This window comes from Ursus maritimus, unplaced genomic scaffold (assembly GCF_017311325.1).
Source record: "Ursus maritimus isolate PB19 unplaced genomic scaffold, ASM1731132v1 scaffold_8, whole genome shotgun sequence".
Classification (NCBI taxonomy): Eukaryota; Metazoa; Chordata; class Mammalia; order Carnivora; family Ursidae; genus Ursus; species Ursus maritimus.
The window spans coordinates 45,637,785-45,663,931 of NW_024426996.1; positions in this window are offsets into that span (position 1 = coordinate 45,637,785).

Here is a 26,147-nt window from a genome sequence, read left to right on the forward strand (position 1 = left end):
TCATCAAAGCAGGAGTTCTGAAAAGATCTTTTTTTTACAAATTACATGTATCTAACCCAATGTAATAAACTTTTACAGATAACTCAATGTGTTAAAACTCTATTTCTTATTCTAAATTTGGACAAAATTTCAGAATTATTAATATATATTCCCTCTTGAATGTAATCTGTATGTAGATATTTGCCCAAATTTTCCTTCATTCATTCAACAAGTTTTCATTTTAGAATTATGATGAGGCACAAAAATGCTGAAGAGTGGGATGAAATATGCATATAGACATTTGTTCGTGTGTCATTTCATTCATTTGACAAATATTTAATCGAAATCTATTATGTATATGCACATGTACGTATGGTATATACATATATATATATCCCCTACACGAGAGGATCTGATCACCTAAAAGTTGCCTAACAATTGAAGCATTTAGATCAGTGGGGCTGGGTTATCCTGCAGTAATAAAATTGCCCCATATCTCAGTAATTTAAAACCACAGAGGTTTATTTCTTATAATCGTACTACATATTTTTTTAAGGATCAGCTGTTGCAGCTCTTCCAATATTGTCACTGAACTACACCTAAGACTCTAGCTGATATAGCAGCCATATTTTTAAATATCACTGGTCACTTTAAAAGAAGAGGGGGAAAAAAACAAAATGAAATCATTTCTAATAGATAGCTCCTCTATGATAAAGTCACCAACTAAGTTGTGTGTGGGTGATACAAAGATGAAATTGAAGGAAGAATAGTTCTTACAAGGCCTTCTGAAACAGTGAGATGTCAAACTCCTCCCACACTTGATAAGGTGTAGAAATTAGCAAGAATTCCCTGAAATAAAATCATTGTGGTTATTAATCTGATGCCTAAAAGCACTTTGAAAGTGACTCATTTGGGGACACAGAAAATAACTGGAACGATATGAAAGAACTCCTGCTGACTTAAAGTCAAAATCTGATGTAATTTAAAATGATCATGCAGGTCTCTTCAAATAGCCAAATTCCACACTGTGTTGTTCCTTACGAAGCATAGCTCTCTGAATATTAAGGATGCTTGTTCCTCAATGTAACTGCATAATGGAATGAGTAAAATGGAATACATAGGAATTGATATTTCAGTATTAATCTATAAACTATCCCTATAAAGAATTTTGCTGTATATTCACATTAGTAATGCTTTCACTAAATACATCTATTAATATTTAGTCTTTGGTAAAACAGATATGCTGAGACACAAGACTGGAAGTGATTCAATCTAGAGAGTTCCAGAACCAACTCTGCATCCTGGATAATCAGTTAACCAAAAATGTGTATTTTGTTCCTCTTCATATTCCAACTGCTTTTGCTAAGCCTGGCTGGAGGAGAGAATGGGGATGAACACCTGATCTTATGAACATTTAATGCATTCATCTACTTGAACACTCACCGAACCAAAAAATCCAATTGTTACAGCACATGACTAGGTACTATCATAATATAATTTAAGAAATAGTTGCCTTAATATCAAATACTTGATTTTGTGTGCATGCCAGCTAAAACCTGGTTTTCATAAAATAGATGACAAGAATGTATAAGTAGAAAACTCTTACCCTTGCTTTGAAAAAAATGGGGCACTCTGAAATATTTCCCCATGACGGCCATACCAAAACTAGAGGTGCCAAGAAGAACGGGGGACAATAAAAAGTAGAATATACATTGGATAATGGTCAGTTTTCTCATCCACAAGATCTTTGACTTTTTCATAAACCCAATCCCAAGATTTCTATTTTCCCATTCAGATTGAGATTGTATTTTATAGACATATTTGATAAAATCTCTGTAATAAAGTTGCAAATCATTTACACATCCATGAAGAAAACCTAATCATATGAAAACATGCCTTTATTTCAGTCTCAAACACTTTCTTTCACTCATTCTCACATCATGCAATGGACAGTGGTTTGCTTTGGAAGCTAGGTTGCCATGGAAACATAGTTCTGTTGATTCATTAGCAGAGAGCATATATTGAGGGTTTTTGTAGCTCTGGAAAATACATTTACAGGACGCTGGGACCACACTCCAAAACTGGCATGGAATAATATAGGATCAAGTGGACTGATGAAATGCTACTTGGTGCAGTGGAGCAATGTAATTATACTTCTAACAGGTTTAACAGTTATGACATGCAGGTACTTGGGATCTATTTTTGATCTATTTTGGGATCTATTTTTGAATTCAACTGAATGAAGTTATTATTCTATTTCCATGTCTGTTGAAAACTCTGCAATACATCTGGCCATTATGATGTTAAGATGGTGCACAAACATGAGAAAGAGATTAGTTCATATGTATAAACTCCTTTAAATGTGAAGTGGGTCAGCAATATGAAAATCAAAACTCCAAAAGCCAAATGGTGAAATTCACATACTATTTTTGCTACTAAATTATGTGTATTTGATGAAGGTGTCAAGAGAACTGAAAAAGATAGCAGAAGGTCAGCAAATACCATCTGTCCAATAAATAGTTATTAAGTTACATTGAAAAAAATCTCCCCTATATAAATGGCCTCTCTGGAAGGAAAGAGTGTTCCTGTAAGCATGAATATTAGTGGAATGATGTGTACCTGAATTTCAGAAATGAAAAATATTTAGGATAAAAGTAAATGACTCAAAGCTGAATATTATAATAATCTGAAGTTATTCAAAGTTCATGTTGTAAGCTTCCAAAGATTAAACCTCATATATTTAAGCTTTTCAATTTAGGAATTAAAAATTTTCTTATATAAAAAAGTGTATATATGTTTATAAATAAAGATGAACATTATTATTTATGTTTTAACACTATATTCTTTGATAAGTTTTAAAAATATACCTTTCTATATATTTTTATTTATTAATAATTTATATATATTGTTAATTATGATACTGCATTGTTCCACTTACATTTGAATGTGCATTTTAAGCTAAAGTCGACTATGCAAATAATGATCAGACTGATCAGACTCTAAAATAATGCAAACTGTCTTAATTCAGGAAAACACAGCATATATCTCAGTTTCTCAATACTTTTACATATATGTAATTTCCAGATTGAAATACAGTTATATAAACGACTCTCTACTAAGTGGAAAAAATCAAACTTTGATGGATCCAATGACTGCAACAGAGCATGGCATAGAGAAAAATACAAAGGCGGTGGTATTAGATCGTAATTCAAAACCCCAGTCTTTCAGGGGTTGTTATTCTTACCAGAGCATTTACTTCTGTGAAATCTCTGCTTTGTAAATGCAGAATAAAGTGGAGTCTGAAAACGTATATATATTTTAAATCAGCATTAACTATGATCATAGGTTTAACAGTATTCATAGACATTTTAAAGCTTGTTAATTTCATTAGTTTTTCATATTATAAAATTTGCATATGTTATACAGAAAAAAAGAAAGCTGCTCTGAAATAAGTAATATAAAAAGTTAAAAACTTCCAACACCATACAATCCCTCTTTAACATTACTTCCTCTGTGGAAGCCACTAATAATATTTGAGTGAATCTTGCTCCCTTATCCTTTCAATGCATAATCAAAATCAGTATCTCTCGCACTTCAAATTTTGCCCTACACTATACTAACTCTGACTTATCTACCATCCATTTACCACCGACCTATCTTCATCATCACGTCATCTACCTACCTTCTGAAACTTTTTATTTACTTGGAAAGACACCCTGAACACAGTTCTATAACTTACATACTCATTTAACAACGTCTTGTGGATCTCGTTTCACATTGATAAATGCAGAAAATACCCCATTAAAAAAAAAACCACCAACATAGAATTACCTTCGTTGGATACTTTATGGTTAATTCAACCAGACATCTACTGATAGACATTTGATTTCTATGTCTTACTCTTATAAACATCACTGAATGAAAATACATGCATACATTTATGGAGTGCATTCTCTTTTGAGAAAGAGATGTTTATTGCATATCACTTCCTGTATAATTTATTTCCCACTTGTATACATCAACTGATTTAGCATCTAAAAAGACTATATCTTCAAAATCTTCTTGGCAAATAGTAGTTTATGACAAGTGGACTTGCCATCTGAAAAAGAAATTTAAATACTGACTAAATTGGCATGTTTGAAATGTCCCTCATTATAGTTAAATGATGAGTTTTGCTCTTTTGATGTGAAAACAGCAGATAGGATAGATGGCAATCAGTATGCAAATAAAGCTTCTTTTTCCATTACAATCTCAGACATTCACTTCTTTGCACATTTTACTTTCTTGCTGAGATTACCTTTCATTAAAATAAGACTTAATAGTGACCTCTATAACCTAATCTATTAATAAAATCTCTTCAGCATTCTTCTCTTTTGGTCTTCCTTGAAGTTCTGAATGTATTTTTGATGAAGGTTCACTTACATTTTCCAGGAAGGAAGCATTAAGTGGTTTAAGTTATTTGAGAATTTCTGGAGTCAACATACCACACCACATTGATTTCTACTCTACTTACATTTAGGTGACCACCTGAATCTTACTATTTTACCAGTATTTTTTCTTTTTCCACATTATTCATTAGTATTATTTCTTTAATTTCCCCCTAGTTTTCTTTATAATTCACATGCCAAATAAATACAACATAAACAAATTTTCCTAATATAAAATATCAAAACTCATTCTGGTAACTTGATTTTTAGGTATAATTTATGTAGCCTATTACTGTAAATCACATACTTGAATGCAAAAATTAGCAGTCAGTAGAATGTATGAAATTGGTCAAATATTTGTTTTTCTGAGAAAGGATTACTGAAAAAATACTAAAGAGTTTTTTAAAAAAAATCTTAGTGTATTACATTTAGGAGAATTACCTGTTTTTCTTCTTCCCCTATTTTTCTGCCTTAGTTTATATACACTAAAAGTATTGTTTTCTCATCATATATGGAGTTCTGGAAAATTAGCTCTGGTTTTCTTTTCCATTCTTTTCTTAAAATTTTCTCGAAAAGAAAAAAATGTGGCTCGGTCAGATGTGAATAAATCTTGCCTCACATTTTACTAGTGAGTAAGAATTTGACTTTTGTTTTTTCCTTTGATCTACGTTTGTTCAAGGTGATGAAACAAATACTTTCTTATTCTTAATTTTCTTGTTTTTTTTTTAAATATATGCCTGTGAGCTGCCTGTCTCTGTTGTAAGATGACCAAGTATGGTTCATTTGGGGTTAGGTTCTCACTCTTCGTGTTCCCACATCTCTGTCTGTGACTCCCTATAAAACAGTCAGCTAGTATCTACACAGTAGGATACAACTCTGGCAGGAGGGAACTAGTACACCTCACCTTGGGTTGAAATTTTTTTGTTTTGGTGACTTTGAGAAGATTGGCTCACCATTTTAATACTGGCACTGACTCAGATTCCTTTTGGAGAGTGTGTCTTGGCATTCCTAACACTTTTATTCCTATAAAAAGGGAGGTCTTCATGATCTGCATTAGGAATTTTTAATTGTTTTATACAAAGCCACAAAAATAGCTGGCCTTACTACCCTGCACAACTGAACACTGTGAGATAAATGTCTAGATTGCACATAGTAGAAACTAAATAAATAATTATTGAAAACAGATTACATAGAGAAATAAATGGTGTATTGTATTGTCCTATTTGTACAGAGAAAAGTGCATATTTAGTAAGAAAACGTAGTATTTCCAAAACGTATATATGAGGCAACATAAACTCTTCACAGATCATTTTGCTATTCCCAAATCTTTTGTTTTCTACACTTTCCAGTCTAATTATATCTTATTATTATTGATTACTCATGATTAAGACTAATATGCAATGAAAATTCTCTTTGTATGTAATAACTGTTCTCTGCAATTCACAAATATAAATAATGTGTGAAGGAGGACACAGATTTTCTGACTTTGTTTTAAAGAATGTCAATGTAGTGTCTAAGTTGTTTATTTCTACTCATAGGATTAGCAATTCAAGGCATTTTAGATATTATCAAAGATTAATACAACTCTCCTGAATAACCTGTTATGAAATCAATTCTAAATAATGGAAGTGGATCAAGTATTTACATGTTAGCTATGTCAGTTTGAGAGGCGTGCCTGATGAAAGTATCTGCTACCATCACTATCAACTACACGTATGTGAACAAAATACACCCAAAGCAATAATTATCATGGCATAGGCATAAATTTACAGCTCTTCCAATCCAAGTTTTAACTTAGTGATCCCTTGGGTGGTTCTGTGATTTCCTGTTTTGGCACTGGGTATCAATATAAATCTGCCTACCCTAAGCAGTTTGGCAAGCATATTAAAAAGACACTTTCAAACTTCTACTGTAATCCCATATTGCAGTTCTAATTTTACATTTCTGCTATTTTCAAGATACTCTAAATACAAAAAAAAAAATGAAAGATAAGGCTAGCGAAGTTTTATTTTTCTTTCTTTCTTTGCTCTTTCATAAAGGAGCACTTGACATTTTCTGTGCACAAATATATCTAAACAAAGTTATTAATGGTTCTAAAGAATATTTCATTCCAAACTAAAATCAGTTTAGAACATAAGTGAACATGCTTCCTAAAATGGATATCTAAACTCCTCTTATGATAAAAGGCCCAGTTATATTTTTCCAGTGGTAAAATTTTCAGCCTCTTTGTTACTTATATTCCAAGAAAAACACAGATTACCAATCCAAATATGTATATGCAATGCAATAAGAAAGAATAAGTTTAAGAATACAACCAAAAACACAAGACCACTTATGCTAGATGCTGAATATTCAAAGCAGAAAAACTGAATCCCTTAAAGAGTATTGGAATAATTTCAGGAAATCAGTTTCCCAAATCACTCTATAAGTAAATGTAGCCACATACTAAAATAGATTTCCCTTCTTGTTATATTTGGTTCAAAGATGTAATTCTCTCTTTTCTTAAGATTTTATTTATTTATTTGAGAGAGAGAGAGCACGAGTGGGGTGACGGGTAGAGGGAGACACAGATTCCCCGCTGAGCAGGGAGCCCAATGCCAGGGTGGATCCTGGAACTCTGGGATCATGACCTGAAACAAAGGCAGAGGCTTAACCCACTGAGCCACCCAGGCACCCCTAGAATGTAATTCTTTTATGAAATATGTAATTTAATTCCATGGGATCAAGATTTTTACAGCTAGAAAAGATGATATCATAATCAATAAAACATTTTAAAACCAGTAACGGTTTTAATTATCTGACTCTGCAACAGTAAAATACTCTACTCTCTAACTATATATAGAATTAAGTAAAACAGCAACTTGCCAAAGCTGGATGTTATATTGAAATGTATGCAACTGCTTTAAAATACTCTCACCTGGAAAGAAAACCAAAGATCATAAAAATGATGGGAGTTAATATAATAATTAAGTTGACATATTATTTTGCCCTACCCAAAAATGGTCCTTATATTTTATTTTATAGAATCACTACAGAGTCATCTTCATTATTTTTGTTATACCCGCCAGTCATAATTACTGTCACTATAATCAATGAAATGCTACAAAGCCACACAGTTGGTTAAATCATTAAAGCAGAGAAAATATCTCAAATGAGAACTTAAAGATATTAAGGAATTCCTTTAAAATATACTAGGGAGTGCCTGAGTGGCTCAGGCAGGTAAGGGTCCAACTCTTGATTTTGGTTCAGGTCATGATCTCAGGGTCATGGGACGGAGCCCCATCCAGCTCTGTGCTGGGGCGAGGGGTGAGTGCCTGCTTGGGATTCTCTCTCTCACTCACCCTCTGCTCCTCCCCCCTGCTCTCGCTCTCTCTCTCTCTCTCTCAAATAAATAAATCAATCTTAAAAAAATAAAAATAAGTAAATATACTAGTTAAGACTAATTCTTATAGCCATAGTGCATATGTGTGCATGTAACGGGTGAATAAATGTGTGTGTTTGTGTGTCTGAGAAAAAGAAAAGAGTAATAGAATAAAAGGCAACTGAAGGCATGAGTGTTTATGGATTTTCAAACTCATTTTGTTTTAGATTATGTTAAACCTTGTATTTCAACTGCAAGTAGATAGTTTCAGTCTGTCCAGTTCATAGCCACTGATATTTAGAGGTAAAATGAAACACAATAGAGAATAATAAATAACATTTAAAATGTCTACCTGCTAAAGAATGTAGATTTCTTTGATTATTTCTTATGATTGAAAAGCAACATACAGTATGAAAGGGAGGTTCAACAAATCTGGAGATATAAACTATATTCCCAACTCTGACACTACCTCATTTTATGACTTTGTGTAAAGAACTTCACCCCCCTGATTTCAATATCAATGTATACATATATATCTTGACTATAGATGTGCCACATATATTATGATATATGTATCACTATATATGTATGTAATAATTTCATAACATACATATCATAAGGTTTTGATGTCAGATACCTCTTATGGTATAAAAAAGTGAATGATGGAGTTAGGATTGTTTTTAAAGTTCACATTGTAATGATTGCAATAAACATCTAACTTATAGAATTATAAAAATATAATGGTATGTCATTTACAAAATATTCATGTAATTGTAATAACTATTTTGACTTCAAAATTAAAACTTAAATTGAAATTTGAAAAAAATAGCTAAAACCATAATCAATAATGCAAAACTAAACAGTCACAGATTTTGACAAATTAGAGAAATCTTTTTTCCAAAAAGGCTTAACTTTTTATGTTAATATAGGATTGCATTCAATAAAAATTAATCTAAAAAGAATATAAAGTATCATTGTAAGAAAAACATCATTTATAAAACATTTCACAGTTACATGTGATTTCTGTAGACAGAAAGATGAATACAAATACAATCATTAATGAAAATACAGAATAACTAATTTTAACTTGTTGGAAAAAACTTATTCATATATCATATAAACAGGTGCATGTGACAATTCTCTATAGTTCATTCATTTTTTTACAATAATATGGTATGGATTGATAAGCATTTATTACTTTGAGGATAGTTAAAGACTTGACTTTAAGTAAACAATCTGATATTTTTAATATAATAAATAGTTCAGAGATTTAAAAACTTATTGAAGCATTTAAATGTTATCACCCACCATATTAAAATCTAAATTGAAGTTTTGGGAAAGCATACTCATTTCACAAAGCAGAGGCAGAATTCATGATTTGACCTGAGTCAAATGCCAAGCTAATGTAATAGAAATTCTCAAATAAGAGACAGGCAATTGCAAAAATAGAAAGAGATCAGACTAGGTTCAAAAGCTGATGGAAGCAAAAGAGGCTGGAAGACTAATGCATTGGAGCTGGAAGTCCACAGTAATTCTACTGGACAGCAGCAGATAGTTTTATTCCGAATCCTTTGAAGAACCGAATTTTTTACTATATGGTTATACATTCATTAATGACCGAGAAGAACAGAGCTCTCTGAATCAGTGATTTCACAGAGTGTTCACCTGTTCTCCTGCCCCAGAATGCATAATGTGTGATGAGAATGCCTGCTTTACTTTAGAGGCTTAGGAGATAAGTAAGGTGTAATTGGTGGAACGAGCAGGCATGTAAATGTGCCCTATAGCAGCCTAGTGATTCCTGTTGTGTTGATGTAGAATACAGGGCAACGAACTGCTGAAATGAAGCTGGAGTTATTGCTAGAGTTCTTAATATGAAGGATAGTAGGTTCCTGTCTAAGAGCTTGGAAAATGATCTGCTGAATAAAAAATGATTTATTAAGTGAAAAAAATATGATTTACTGAATGAAGGATTTTGAAGAAGAGAATAAAATGATTAGTACCTTCATTTGAAAAACTGTGTGAGGAATGTACTGGAAGCAAAACAGAATGTGTTAAGGATCAGAAGGTGTGCATTCACCGTTTTTGCTTCTCCAACATCTAATCTCTTGTCTAGCAATTTACTTCTGGAAACAGCCTATCTACCACTGTCAGTCCTTACGTTTTGGCCAGAGTTAGCTTGCTGGCATTTTGCAGTGGGCCTATGATTCAAGCATTTATTACTTTGAGGATAGTTAGAGGTCTAGGAATGAACTGAGTGCTATAGTTAGAGGTCTAGGAATGAACTAAGTGCTATAGTTAGAGGTCTAGGAATGAACTGAGACAATGAAAATATAGCTACTTGTTGACTGAGAACAGGGTGAACCATGAGAGGGGAAACAAAACAAAACAACAAAACAAAACAAATAAAACAACAAAAAACAACCCTGGGAACAGGAGAGAGTAATAACTAGTCTTAAATATATTGTTCAGATTCTTGCTTCCGATAGGAGAAACAATTAAATATTACTTTTTAAAATTCAGTTTGGGTTGAGTTCTATTACTTTTAACCAACCATGTCTAATATGAAAGTCTAATATGTAAATCTAGGTGAGAATTCAGGATCCACAATGCTTTTTTCACTATGATCCTCTGAGTTGCTCACTTTCTCTTTCCCAATAGTAACATCACATAAAATAATCCCAGTTGTAGCTCCTAATATCACCATCGGAATGTCTGAAACATGCTTAGAGGCAAATGAATTTCAACTATTAAGAAAACAGGTTCTTTGTGTCGGAATATGGTCTTAAAGAATTTTTCTTAATAAGATAATAAAGGGACACCACTTAAGTATAAGGAAATTGTACAGTAAATTGTAAAATAAATACTTCCATTCAAGGTCATTTTATGAAGCCTCAAGGAATATAAATATGAAGGAAGGAAATTAGAATAAAAATATTCATATAATAACGAACTTGTTGGAAAAAAAGCTAAGAACCTATCCATAGAAGCACACATAATTATAATGGTATAAAATGAATTTACATATGATTAATGTTGGGGAAGTAAATCAAAAGAAATGAAAACCATTGTTAGATTATGGTGGCAGGCTTATAAGGGAACTTATTTTTAAAATTTCTTTTAGTTTCCCATATTTTAAACACGATTTTGGTGTCACAGTATGCTAATATTTCCTTCTTTGATGGATAAGTACCAAGTAGCATATTTTTACATCAATGGCTTTTCCTAGATCATTTAATCATTTGTGTTCATGTGCATTTATTTTAGGGGTCATCCAGAGACCTAATTAAAAAGAAGCTGACTGCTTGTTCTGAATATCTAAGTGTTCGATTTCCATAACTCTGAAATCCAAAGTCAAATAAAAAAAGCAAAACAAAATAAAACACCTGCTTTTCCCAGAAGGATCCTTTTCTGTCAAGCTCTAATATACTTAGTCTTTCTCCAAATGTATTTTGGATTACTTTTGTGGGGATGAAACTTGAAAAAAGAAATTAAATACCAAAACATGCATAGCTACATGATTCCTCAATTTAACATTTTTAAACATTTTAATGATAAGATTAGAGTTTTTCTATTTCTTAAATTCCATTCAAAAGTATTTCAATCCTTTCATTCTTCAGGTATTATAGAATAATTTAGGGTCATATTCAATCAGTCTTATTAAAAGCTTTTACGCACATTATGATTTCTCTGTACAAAATGGAAAAATAAAGTGGATAATGCAATAACTCTCACAAACACATGGCATATTCATTTCTGCCCTCTTTAGCTTTGTTCTCTATGCTTGTCTTATTACATTTTCCCTTCCTCTTTTCTTGACAGTTATTCTCTTACTTCTTATCTAAACTATTTCATTTAATTTTTCTTTATTCTGGATGAGACTTATATCCATGAAATGGAAAAAAAAAAGTCCTACTTGGAGATGTACTTGTGGTTTAAGGGGATATGGTGCTTGTGGAAAGCTTATGGAGTTAAGTGCATTTTCTTAATTACTCTATCATGTATTAGAGATGGCTGTTTTCCTGTACTGGTTAGGAGAACACATAAGGAGAGACCAGAACAATCACTTGTCATTATTTATAAGTCTAGGAAATATTTGAGGAAAAACAAACAATGATGAGCTATTCTTGAGGGCTGAGGGAAGATTCATTGAGAGGTAGAAGGACCATTTAATGTTTAATTGGGTCTTAGAAGATTACAGTAGATAAGTCTTATTTAAGAAGCATTGATCCTAGAAGTTAGGAAAGTATTCCTTGGTCAGAAACTAGGACTTTCTTTCTCTTAAGAATTTGTTAACTATAGAAAGTCCATGGATGGTTTCAGGGTTTCCATGAGCAAGATAAGCAAAACGTTTATGTGTCAATTTCCTCCTTATATTTGAAAATTGCTCATGTGAAAACATGATTTTTGTCAATGTCCTGAAGGTATATATGTACTTGTTCTAAACAGAAGTATGTGGTATGAGATACTATTTTAATTTTTATTAATCCTTGTTTTTCTTATTATGCACTATTATGAAAGCAGAACCAAAAATTCACGTAATTGAAATCACTTTCTTAGCTGAATTCAAACTTGATTTTGTATTTTTGCATAATATTGTCTTTTTTTCAGGCAGGGGAAACTTACTTTTATAAGAAAAAATAAACAAGCATGAAGGCCATATTTTTCTGTGCCTGTGTTTAAAAAAATCTTTTTCCGATATAATAAAGTAAATTATATGTAAAAAATGTGCTTTGGTATAATTCTTCTGGAGAGCTTTAAACATTTAAATAGTTTTTCAGAATTTCCATAATGCCCAGAAAGTTAACAACTCTTGCTGTGAGTGGGCTATGCTTCTGACTGCCTACGCTGAGAACCAGAACTTTGCATGCAATTGTTATAGAGTCACTCAGTCTAGAAGATCTGTTTACATACACCTACAGGTATATTAATACAGAACTAAGCAAGCACAAATTATTTAATGACTTCAAGCCACATTAACATAGGTAAAACCAGGATCATGATAACCTCAATCTCATTATGTGGGTTTTTATTTTTTTATTATTTTTAAATGTTTTTTTAATATATTATGTTAGTCACGATACATTACATCCCTAGTTTCTGATGTAAAGTTCGATAATTCATTAGTTGCGTATAACACCCAGTGCACCATGCAATACGTGCCCTCCTTACTACCCATCACTGGTCTACCCCATTCCCCCACCCCCCTCCCCTCTGAAACCCTCAGTTTGTTTCTCAGACTCCATAGTCTCTCATGCTTCATTCCCCCTTCTGATTACCCCCCCCTTTCTTTATCCCTTTCTTCTCCTACCGATCTTCCTAGTTCTTGTGCTCCATAGATGAGAGAAATCATATGATAATTGTCTTTCTCTGCTTGACTTATTTCACTTAGCATTATCTCCTCCAGTGTCATCCATGTTGCAGCAAATGTTGAGAACTCGTTCTTTCTGATAGCTGAGTAATATTCCATTGTATATATGGACCGCAACTTCTTTTTTTTTTTTTTAAGATTTTATTTATTTATTTGACAGAGACAGCCAGCGAGAGAGGGAACACAAGCAGGGGGAGTGGAAGAGGGAGAAGCAGGCTCCTAGCGGAGGAGCCTGATGTGGGGCTCGATCCCAGAATGCTGGGATCACGCCCTGAGCCGAAGGCAGACGCTTAATGACTGCGCCACCCAGGCCCCCCTGGACCGCAACTTCTTATACAGTCATCTGTTGAAGGGTATCTCTGTTCCTTCCACAATTTAGCTATTGTGGACAATGCTGCTATGAACATTGGGGTGCATATGGCCCTTCTCTTCACTACGTCTGTATCTTTGGGGTAAATACCCAGCAGTGTAATGGCTGGGTCATAGGGTAGCTCAATTTTTAACTCTTTAAGGGACCTCCACACTGTTTTCCAGAGTGGCTGTACCAACTTGCATTCCCACCACCAATGGAGGAGGGATCCCCTTTCTCCACATCCTCTCAAACAATTGTCCCTGCCTTCTCAATTTTTGCCATTCTGACTGGCGTAAGGTGGTATCTTAGTGTGGTTTTGATTTGAAGTTCCCTGATGGCTAATGATTTTGAACATTTTTTCATGCGTCTGTTAGCCATTTGTATGTCATCATTGGAAAAGTGTCTTTTCATATCTTCTGCCCATTTTATGATTTGTTTATTTGTTTCTCGCGTATTGAGTTTGAGAAGTTCTTTATAGATCTTGGATACCAGTCTCTTATCTGTAGTATCATTTGCAAATATATTCTCCCATTCCGTGGGCTGCCTCTTACTTTATTTGACTGTTTCCTTGGCTGTGCAGAAGCTTTTTATCTTGATGAAGTCCCACAAGTTCATCTTATCTTTTGTTTCTCTTGCCTTTGGACATGTGTCATGAAAAAGGTTGCTTTGGCCGATGTCATAGAGGTTGCTGCCTATGTTCTCCTCTAGGATTTTGATGGATTCCTGTCTCACATCAGGGTCTTTCATCCATTTGGAGTTTATCTTTGTGTATGGTGTGAGAAAGTGGTCAAGTTTCATTCTTTTGCATTCTTTTGCAGTCTTCCCAGCACCATTTATTGAAGAGACTGTCTTTTTTCCACCGGATGTTTTTTCCCGCTTTATCAAAGATCAGTTGCCCAAAGAGCCGAGGGTCCATTTCTGGGTTCTCTATTTTGTTCCATTGGTCTATGTGTCTGTTTTTGTGCCAGTACCATGCTGTCTTTGGGATCACAGCTTTGTAGTACAGCTCGAAATCCGGCATTGTGATGCCCCCAGCTTTGTTTTTCCTTTTCAACAGTTCCTTGGCGATTCGGGGCCTTTTCTGTTTCCATACAAATTTAAGGACTATTTGTTCCAGTTCTTTGAAAAATGTCCTTGGTATTTTGATCGGGATAGCATTGAAAGTGTAGATTGCTCTGGGTAGCATGGACATTTTAACTATGTTAATTCTTCCAATCCATGAGCATGGAATATCTTTCCATCTTTTTATGTCTTCCTCAATGTCTTTCAAGAGTGATTTATAGTTTCTAGAATATAGGTCCTTTACGTCTCTGGTTAAGTTAATTCCAAGGTAACGTATGGTTTTTGGTGCTATTGTAAATGGGATGGATTCCCTAATTTCTCTTTCTTCGGTCTCGTTATTCGTGTATAGAAATGCAACTGATTTCTGAGCATTTATTTTGTATCCTGCCACGTTACTGAATTGCTCTATAACTTCTAATAGTTTGGGAGTGGCTTCTTTTGGGTTTTCCATATAGAGTATCATGTCATCTGCAAAGAGAGACATTTTGACTTCTTCTTTGCCAATTTGAATACCTTTGATCCCTTTTTGTCGTCTGATTGCTGTTGCAAGGACTTCTAGTACTATGTTGAATAATAGTGGCGAGAGTGGGCATCCTTGTCGAGTTCCTGATCTTAAGGGAAAGGCTTCCAGCTTTTCCCCATTGAGAATAATATTTGCAGTAGGCTTTTCATAGATGGCTTTTATGAGATTGAGGAATGTACCCTCTATCCCTACACTCTGAAGAGTTTTAATCAGGAAAAGATGCTGTATTTTGTCAAATGCTTTTTCTGCATCTATTGAGAGAATCATATGATTCTTGAATTTTTCCTTCTGGATAAAAATCTAAGACACCAATTGATTTGCGAATGTTGAACCACCCTTGCATGCCAGGTATGAATCCCACTTGGTCATGATGGGTAATCCTTTTAATGTACTGTTGGATTCTATTAGCAAGGATCTTGTTGAGGATTTTGGCGTCCATATTCATTAGGGAAATTGGTCTGTAATTCTCCTTTTTGATGGGGTCTTTGCCTGGTTTGGGGATCAAGGTAATATTGGCCTCATAGAATGAGTTTGGTAGCTTTCCTTCTGTTTCTATTTTTTGAAATAGCTTTAGGAGAATAGGTATTATTTCTTCTTTGAATGTTTGGTAGAATTCCCCAGGAAAACCGTCCAGGCCTGGAGTTTTGTTATTTGGAAGGTTGTTTATCACTGACTCAATTTCTTCATAATTAATTGGCCTGTTTAAGGAATCAATTTCTTCCGGTTTCAATCTTGGTAGTTTATAGGTTTCCAGGAAGGATTCCATCTCTTCCAGATTGCTTAGTTTATTGGCATATAGCTGTTGATAAAAATTTCTAATAATCCTTCCAATTTCAATGGTGTTCGTCATGACCTCTCCTTTTTCATTCATAATTTTAATAATCTGGGTCCTTTCTCTTTTCTTTTGGATAAGTCTTGCCAGTGGTCTGTCAATTTTATGGATTCTCTCAAAGAACCAGTTTCTAGTCCTGTTGATCTGCTCTACTGTACTTCTGGTTTCTGTTTGATTGATTTCAGCTCTAATTTTGGTCAACTGCTTCCTCGTGCGTGGATTAGGCCTGTCCCTCTGTTGCTGTTCCAGCTTCTTGAGGTGAGAATATAAAAACTGCATTTTAGATTTTTCTATTCTTTTGAGTGAGGCTTGGATGGCTATGTATTTCCCCCTTAGGACCGCCTTTGCAGTATCCCATAGGTTTTGGACTGTTGTATTTTCATTCTCATTGGTCTCCATAAATTGTTTAATTTGATTTTTGATTTCCTGGTTTATCGAGTCATTCCTGAGCAGGATGGTTCTTAGTCTCCAAGTGTTTGAGTTTCTTCCAAATTTTTCCTTGTGGTTGAGTTCCAATTTCAGAGCGTTGTGGTCTGAGAATATGCAGGGGATAATTTCAATCTTTTGGTATCGGTTGAGACCTGTTTTGTGTCCCAGAACATGGTCTATTCTTGAGAATGTTCCATGGGCATTAGAATAGAATGAGTATTCTTTGGTTCTGGGGTGTAGTGTTCTATATATATCTATGAGGTCCAACTCGTCGAGTATGGCATTCAAAGCCTTTGATTCTTTGCTTAGTTTTTGCCAGGGTGTTCTGTCTATTTCTGAGAGTGGAGTGTTGAGGTCCCCTACTATTAATGTATTTTTATTTATATGTCTCTTTATTCTGGTTAAGAGTTGGCTTGTGTATCTTGCTGCTCCCCTGTTGGGGGCATATATATTTATAATTGTCATATCCACTTGTTGAATACTTCCCTTAAGAATAATATAGTGCCCTTCTGCATCTCTAACTATAGTCTGTAGTTTAAAATCCAATTTATCTGATATGAGAATTGCTACCCCAGCTTTCTTTTGAGGTCCATTTGCGTGAAAGATGGTACTCCATCCCCTTACTCTCAGTCTGAATGCATCTTTGGGTTCGAAATGAGTCTCTTGTAGACAGCAAATGGATGGGTCATTTCTTTTTATCCAATCTGCACCCTTTCTCTCATTCCAGGTCTGCATAGACAGGCCTGATGTAATTCTGATACCTTTGCCTTGGTACGTGAGAAATTTCTTGGCCCTGGCTGCTTTCAATACTGTAACCTTGGATCTAATATTTGCGAATTGACTATGACGTGATGTGGAGTAGGTTTGTGTGGTTGAGCTTGGGAGGGGTCCTCTCTGCCTCTTGGACACAAATGTTTGTTTCCTTTGCTAGATTAGGGAAGTTTCCAGCTACAATTTGTTCAAATATCTCTTCTAGACCTCTGTTTTTCTCCACCCCCTCAGGGATTCCGATGATTCTGACATTGGAACGTTTCATTGAGTCAGTAATCTCCCATAACCTCCATTCTTGAGCACGGATTTTTTTGAGTCCAGATTTTATTTTACTTTTCTCTTCTACTAACCCATCCTCCAATTCGCTGACACATTCTTCTGCCTCATTCACCCTGGCCGTCAGAGCCTCTAGTTTTGACTGCATTTGGCTCATAGAATTTTTAATTTCTGCCAGATTCGCTCTCATTTCTGCCCTTAGAGATTCTATATTCTCATTAACATTTTCGTTAATACTTTTTTCAAGTCTACACATCATCTTGACCATTTTTACTCTGAATTCCATTTCTGATAATTTGGTTATATCCATATCCATTAGTTCTTTTGCAGAGGACACAGACTCATTGTCTTTTCTTTGCTGGGGGGATTTCTCCTTCTCGTCATTCTGATGAGGAGAGGTTGCAGGGTTGTCCAGAGCCCCAATTATTGACCGGGACCCAGGCCATGCGCCCTTGTTTTGTAGGGATCCTAGGGATGTGGGCTTCTTGATTTTTCAGCCTGCCTTCTAGTGGAGGGGCCTGCTGTGCCGATACTCAGGCAACCCTGTTTGGGTAGAGTCTCCGTGTCCCCTGTGAGGGGGGATGGGGATGGGCACAGTATGACCTGGTATTTCCAGGCTTTCCCTGGCAGTTTGCTGTGCCTCTTCTGAGAGTCAGAGCAGCAGTGGCCGAATCTCAGCCTCTGTCTCAGAACAGAGGGATTCTGGACCGTTCTCCACTGATGTTCTGGCCACTTTAACTCTGATTCTGTTGGTGCTGCTCAACCCTGCAGCGTCCCGGGATGTGCGCCCCACACCTGGTGTCCCAGCCCTCACTTCCAGGGCTGGTGCGTCTCTGTCCTTTGTGTTTCTAACACCGCCAGCCGCCAGCTGCCCCCGCGCGATCCGGAGCTCCCGGTCTCAGTCTGGTTCCAGTGAGCGCACCGGAGCTCCAGTTTTCAGTCTGGTGGCGCGCGTTCCCTGGCTCACGGTCTCAGTCTGCTCTCTCGCGGGTGCTGGTCCGCGAGTCTACCCACTCCCCTGTGAAGGTGGCTACCACTTCCTGGCGCCCGAATGCGGTGGCTACCTCCCCCTTCCGTTTATCTTCTGATATCCGCGCGCGGTTTCACGGCTCCCTGCTTCGTACCTCAATACTCAGAGCTGGAGATGTTCATTTGTAAAGATCCAGATGTATCTTCCTGCGTCTCAGGCTGATTCCGTGAGTGTTCAGGCTGGTCTGGTACCTATCCAACTCGACTCAGGGGACTGGCTGAAAAAGGGGTCCCCTACTCTTCCACCATCTTAACTCCATTCCCTCATTATGTGGGTTTTTAAATAATATCTTCACTGAGATACAATTTATATACCATGCAATTCATCCACTTAGCCTGTGCAATTCAGCGGTTTTCAGCATATTCACAGATATATACAATTACTATTACTATTTTAGAACATTTCATAACTTGAAAAGGAAACACCATGGTCTTTAGCTATCATCCTATTATCCCCTATCCCTAAGAAACCACCATTCTAATTTCAGTCTCTATAGATTTGTCTATTTTGGACATTTCATTGAAAGGCAATATATACTATGGGGTCTTTTGTTTTCATGGTTCAACCACCTGGTAACATATATTAATACTTTATTTATAATATTCCATGTGTAAATATATCACATTTTGTTTATCTATTCATCAGTTGATGGACTTTGGGGTTGTCTCCAACTTTGGGCTATTATGAATAATGCTTCTAGAGACCTTTGTGAACAATTTCTTTATGGACATATGTTTTCATTTATTTGGGATATATACTTAGCAGTGGAATGCTTCAAAAGCCTCAATCAAAAATGAAAGGACAATCCATGGAATGTGAGAAAATATTTTCAAACCATGTATCTGATAAGGGGCCTAAGTCTAAAATACATAAATAATTCTTATAACTCAATAATAGAAGGACAAATAACCAAATCAAAAAAAAGGGGCAAAGGATATGAATAGACATTTCTCCAAAAAAGATAAACAAAATGGCCACTACGCACATGAAAACATTTTGATGTCATTAGTCATTAGGAAAATGCAAATCAAAACTCCAATGAGATACAACATCACACCCGCTAGAATTACTATAATCAAAAAGTCAGATGATAACCAGTACTGGCAAAAATGTGGTATATCTATCAGAAGCTTCATACACTGCTGGTGGGAATGTAAAATGGTGCCACCACTTTGGAGAATAGTCTGACGGTTCCTCAAACAGTTAAATAAAGAGTTACTGTATAATCATGTTTTAAAATTATTTTCAGCTCCCTCTAATAGTATACTCATGTATTATTTTCAAGAGAATTGCATCTTTGTCAGTCTGTATATCCAGGATAATTGGTGAAAAACAGCTGTGGCAAGTTATCATATAAAAAATGCTTTTCATCTTGTGTAATGTGGTTTTCTAGCAGTTAAATGAATGAGACCCTGAAGAATTCACTGGCCAAATTAACTTCTCATCCCTGCATAATTTCTAACAGGATAAAGTAATCAGACAGAGATGTTTCAGGATCTGGGGGAAGATAGATCTGCAGGTGAATCAGAGCTGAAGTTGGTGGGAACTGATTATAAGAAAAATAGACTACTGATTATGAACCAAATCGCATTTAAATTTCCCATTGATTTATAAAATTTTGCCTCCTAGTCTCATATACTCCATGGCAATCTACCATTGATTCCCTTTACAATATTTTTCAGATCTTCTATAACCCAGTATCAGCCCTCATGATTCACTAAAGCACCATTGCAATAGAACCCTTTTGATTTTCCTTTCAGCCTCTGTCCTCTCTTATCCATCCTATATAGTTCAGTGCAAATGTTCCTCAAATGTCTATTTGCCTGTTAAGTGTCCATACACTCAAAATAAAGCCTCTATTAAGGTTTTCCAACCATTGAGGAACTCTACCTTTATTCCTTTCTGTACTCTAACCATGCAAAGATAATAGGAACTTCATATATCACCCTTTCTATAGTTAAAAATAATACATAAGCCATGTCTGTTTTCTTTCATTCAAATTTTTATCTGAATTTTTTTAAACAAGGCTCAACTGTTATTTGTTTTTGTTTTTGGGTTTTTGTGTGTGTGTGTGGGGGGGGGGTGTTTGTTTTTTGTTTGTTTGTTTTATGTGCTTGATGTGACAAAGATTGATAGCAGTGTGCCAAAGACTACTACTCTGCTATTCAGGGCATAAAAGTTGGAGACCATTATATCTTCACTTAGGATTATAATATTTATTAATATAAAATAATCCTTGTTTCATATACCATTTTTTTCCTTAAATACTACTTCAATCAACATTAAAATTACACTCCTGCTTTCCTTTGTCAGGCTTACTTTTTATCTATTTTTCTTAGTTGCCAGTGCCATAGCAATTTTTATTCACATTTTTTCCTCAGTACTTATGAACATTTTAATTGGAATTTTAAAGAAAGTAAACCTGCTACTGATTACTTGCCAAAGTCTGAACCCAGAAAACACCTTCATATGTTATATACTTCAGTATGAGTTTTTTAACTCTGGTTTTTCTAAGTCTCCACAAATTTTTAGATTTTATATAAAAATGTCAAATCTCCTCTACACTTTTTTTCTTTATAGAGCGTAAAATTCTATCATAACTTACAGAGAGAAAAAGCACTTACAATACATGTCAGAAAATATAAACTCAAGCTGTCTGCACTCCAGGACCCATCAAAAGCTTAGAGAGAAGTTAAGTTTAGAGAAGGTTGTGTAAAGGTGTTGAAGAGTCCTTCCATGCTCTCTTATTGTAAGGCATATTCTATGATTGAGGTGCATAACTGAACATAAGTATAGATCCTCACAGAATCACTTTACAAGAATCACATCTAATGGTGAGAGACTTTCTTTGATTAAGACAAGGAATGGTAGTAAGAAAATCACTTTTGGACTTGATACAAAATTACTTCCAAAGGCATTCCAAAAAGCAACATTTCAAAATGTTCCCCAGTGACATTGAGGAATTTTTGCAAAAATTTATTTATCTAATGAGTAATGTCTAGCATTTAGTTTCCCTTTTGTTTTAGCTATCGGTAGTATATAGTTTATGTTTGCCTTTGTGTTAGAGAAGGGATATGTGGGTAGTGAATATTGGAAGCTCCATAAACCAAACTAAGTGACGAACTTTAGGCATTTGCTATTTCCTTGCTTAATTTGTGAGCAAATATAATTAAAATGTGTGATAGACTAAAGTCATCAGCTACTTTGATAGGATACTTTTAAAAAGGAAATAAAATAAATGTATAATATGATCTTGAGTTTTTACCTGGAATTGTGTAAGGGAAATATTGTCATGCTTGCTACTTTGTAGTATCTCTGTTGGAAAATAGGAAAAACTCTTTGCTTATAAATCTAAGTTAAAAAGGAAAATTACAGTTGTGTGTCATCAGTGTGAATCATCTCGGTGCAAAAGAGGGAGACAGGCCACCTTAAGAGAAACACTAGGTCTGTCTATCCATTGATTTTTTTCTGTATGCACCTTCTAATAAGCCACATGTTCAATTCTCTTAGAGCTTTCAACTCTTTAAAGGCCAGAGATCTTGCAATTAGAAAGCTAACAAGCAAATTCTGGTAAAATATTGTTACTTAAATTTCTTCTGTGTAAAATAAAATCTCTCAAAGAATTTCAAAATTTCCATTCACCGACAGGAAAAATACTCTTAATTAATTTGTTAATGTTGAATAATTTTGAAGCTTCCCTTCCTGTAATTTATAGCTCATTGTTAAAATGTAGTTTAATAGTTTCATCTTTTTTACTACTACGTTTTTGTATTCGATTAACTTTTAAAACATGAGATACTTTAAAAAATCTACTTGGAGAAAGTTCATGTTTTCCATTAGATTGGAAGAATATTATGGAATATATTAGGCCATACTTATACCTGATAATAGTAAACCATAAAACCAAGGTCATGGAACTAGAAACTGACCAAATGAGAAATATTACATCATTTAAATAAATAAATATGTTAAATAAAATGAAATAAAGTAAAATAACTATGTTAAATAAAAAGGACCTTGTGTCCAAGCTGTCATGTTTAATTGAAAATCTTTGGCAGTGTTCCCATGATTCTTGTCTACAGGTTTTAAAATGTGGCCATGAAGAAGTATGAATCATCCCTGTATTTCTGAACAAGTCTAAAGTAAATTAAAGGTATGATCACTTATAATAAAAACTTACAGAACAGTATTTCATGTGTCAATTTTTAAAAGATAGTCTAGAATAATAGACAAAATCCTGATATCACAAAATAAAGTGCTATTTTGTAGGAAGACTTAAGTTAAAAAGACGTGGAAATTTGAGACGCCTTCATACCTAGCAATTTACTTTCTGGGATCCAGGCTAGATGTCCATTATGAATGGGAGGGGAGAACAGTGATCTATCCTCAGTCAGGATTGATTGTTTTCACTCATTCAGGGTCTTTACTCCAAAGATTAAATGATTTACATCTAATCTGTAGATCATGTCAGACTCCCTATATAGTTAAATATCAGAAAAATTAAGAATAGGATTTAAGAAGAATATGACCAAAGACCAGTTAGTAGATAAACCATTTTTTTTAAAGCCAGAATATAACTCTAAAGTCCAAACAATCTAGTTCTAGAAGATTGAGGGATAAAAGTGGAAGTTCAGTCAAGTTGGGACATACTGAGTTGGCAGCAATAAGGATTTTAGTGATATTCTTGTGATTCTTTGGAAATAAGATTTGAAGTCACAGAAGTATTATATTTTAGGGGTTATACTAATATAGGAATTCAGAGGACTGATTATCCATGATAACAAACCTGGTAATGAGAAATCTTAAGTAAAAACAATGAAAGCGGTGACAAATGAGGATCTCCTTTCACATATCATCCGGATCTACTAAAGAGAAATATCCCAATTCTCTATATAATAAAATTTCTCCCTAAAATTAGAAGACATTGACTTCTTACCTGCTTCTAATATATCATTCTCCCGGAAGACCTCTTAATAGAGGGTTGGTTCCTCAGAAGAGAATAGGAACAATTCAAGGTGCCAATGTTTTGTTTAGTCTGTGTGACACTACCTCAGTTCTGGAAAGAGACAAAGTGATGAACAATTGCTTATCGATTTTAGAATAAAACTGATCTTCAAAACTACAATAAGCCTATAGGTTAATCAATAAATTCAGTAATTTCACCTCAGGTCTGGGACAAGAGAATTTGTTCCCAAACAAGCTACCCTAAAAGAATAGCTGAAGGAAGTTCTTTAGATAGAAAGGAAATGACAAAGAATGGAATCTTGGAACCTCAAAAAGGATGAAATCACAATGTACAAAGTGAAAATGCAAGTAAATACAATAAACTCATGAGTTTGCTTAATTATGTTTGAATGTGGAAGTAAAAATTATTACATCATCTGATGTGGTTCTTGAGTATGTAGAATTAAAAACCCACATGATCCAACTGCATGCTGTAAACAAGAAATTCACTTCAAATAATAATCCAAGTGATATTGATGCAGCATCTGAATTTGTTAAATTCAACAAATATTAGAAGCATGGAAAAAACTTTTCAACTTGCTGAATGACAGTTACATGCCAGTTCATTGTATGTCTATTGTTTATTCATTGCGCTTAATGATGTAACTACCAACTTAAGGGAAAACTATAAATATATACCTCTTAAGTATCTTAAAACATGTTAACCCCTTTTATCTCTGTTCTTTCTCGAGGTTAGGACTGCCCAATATCTTGGTTAACTCTGCCTTCCCCTCTCCAAATTTAGACATTATCATTAGTCTTATACAGAACATTTTCTTATAATTACTCACAGACTTATCATTATTTTCTTTCTGATTATTTATTGAATGCCATATTTTCTCAGGTATCATTTTCCATTTTCTGGATTTACACCCTTTAAAAAAGTTATTTTAACAAAGTCCATCATAGCAAATTGTTGGTTTCTTTAGTATAAAATGTTATGTTCCACTTTAATTCATGAATTAGCATTAAGCCGGGGGTATAGTGTGAGAATTTTCTTCTTTCTGAAAATTTGATATTATTCTACTGTCTTCTAACTTTTACTGTTGCTATTGACAATTTTTGTATTGATTTTTATTTTTTAAGGAAAAATTGCCCATATACTCTGGATATTTTAATATAACTCTGATTTTAACATTCTGTAGTTTTACTATTACATGGCTTACAATGTATTTCATTTTATTTATACTGCTTGGTGTTTACTGTGCTTCCTGAACAGTAAATTAAAATTTATCATCATGTTGGAAATACTTCATTTCAAATACTACCTCTTTCATAGTCTCTCTTTTCTATTATTTTGGGACTCTGATTTCATATATATTCCATCCTCTATGTCATTTATCCTCTATTTCATATTTTCTATCTCTTTCACTTTATGCCTTGAATTCTGAGAAATGTCTTTAAATGTAATTTCCAGTTCATTAATTCTTTATCTCTACACTGGTGTTTAAATATCAATAGTTGTTGTTCTTTTTTCCTTTTTCTTACAAGGCTTACGGTTTTCACTAAAGTTCTATTCTCTTACATATGTATTCTTCTTTTTAGTTTGAGTCTACCTTCTACATCTTTTACAAAATATTTTATATTTCTTATCCAATATTTCTAATACTTCATTTTGAATTAGCTCTAATTTTAATAAAGCAGATAGTATATTAGAAACCCAAATAGACTCTTCAAGTTCCACCTTAAGATCTCACTAATTCTAAATTATTAACACCACATCTTATATCTATATTTTTTATGAATTTAGAAAAACTAAATAAATTTTGAAATTCTTATGGCCCTTTTGTCATATTAAAGATAATTATTTATTCTATACTCATAGATATAGCAACACTTGATTTAAAAAACCCCAACAATGACAGAAAATGGGACCTTTCACCATAAATTGGTTAAGTAATTGATTCAACTTGTTCAAAATTTTAACCATATATTGTGTGTGTGTGTGTGTGTGTGTGTGTATACACCCGTGTGTGTGTGCTAATAAGAGGTCCCCAAGGCCACCCTTAGGTTTATTTGCTAGGAGGACTCACAGAACTCTCATACATTAATAATCACAGCTTTGACATATTATGATGAAAGATACAAAGCAAAATCAGCAAGAGGAAAAGGCACATGGGACAAAATCGAGAGGAAAGCAGCTGCAAGCTTGCGTAAGTTCTCCTAGTGCAGTCACACAGAATGTGCTTAATTCTTTCAGTAACCAGTTGTGACAACACATATGAAATATTTTCTACCAGGGAAACTCATCAGAGACTCAGTGTCCAGAGTTCTCCCTGGGGGCTAGTCCTATAGGCACCCTTTGCTTAGAAAGTACTACATTTGAAGACTCCCAGTAGGAAAAAGATATTCAGCAGAAAATCACATTTTTTTGGTACAGTTTATTCACTGTAAGCCAGTCTCATTAGTTATGAATGCTCACATGATTAAAGTTTCTAGACATCATTAGTGAACGGACAACTCTGCAAGCAGATCTTTCTCAAGATAGCAGTCTCAGATCTTCATTGTTAACTATTTTCTGTACTGTGTTTGTGTGTGTGTTCTACGTTCACACTTTTATTTCACTGAGAAAAAGAATAGAAGAAAAATTTCATACATTCCCAGAAGCACATCTACAATATATGTGTATATATATATATACAACTTCTCTGCCTGTGGGACCATATTCCATCTACTCTCATTCCTCCCTTTTACTACTCTTAGCATATGCACAATCTATAATATTAGTATCTG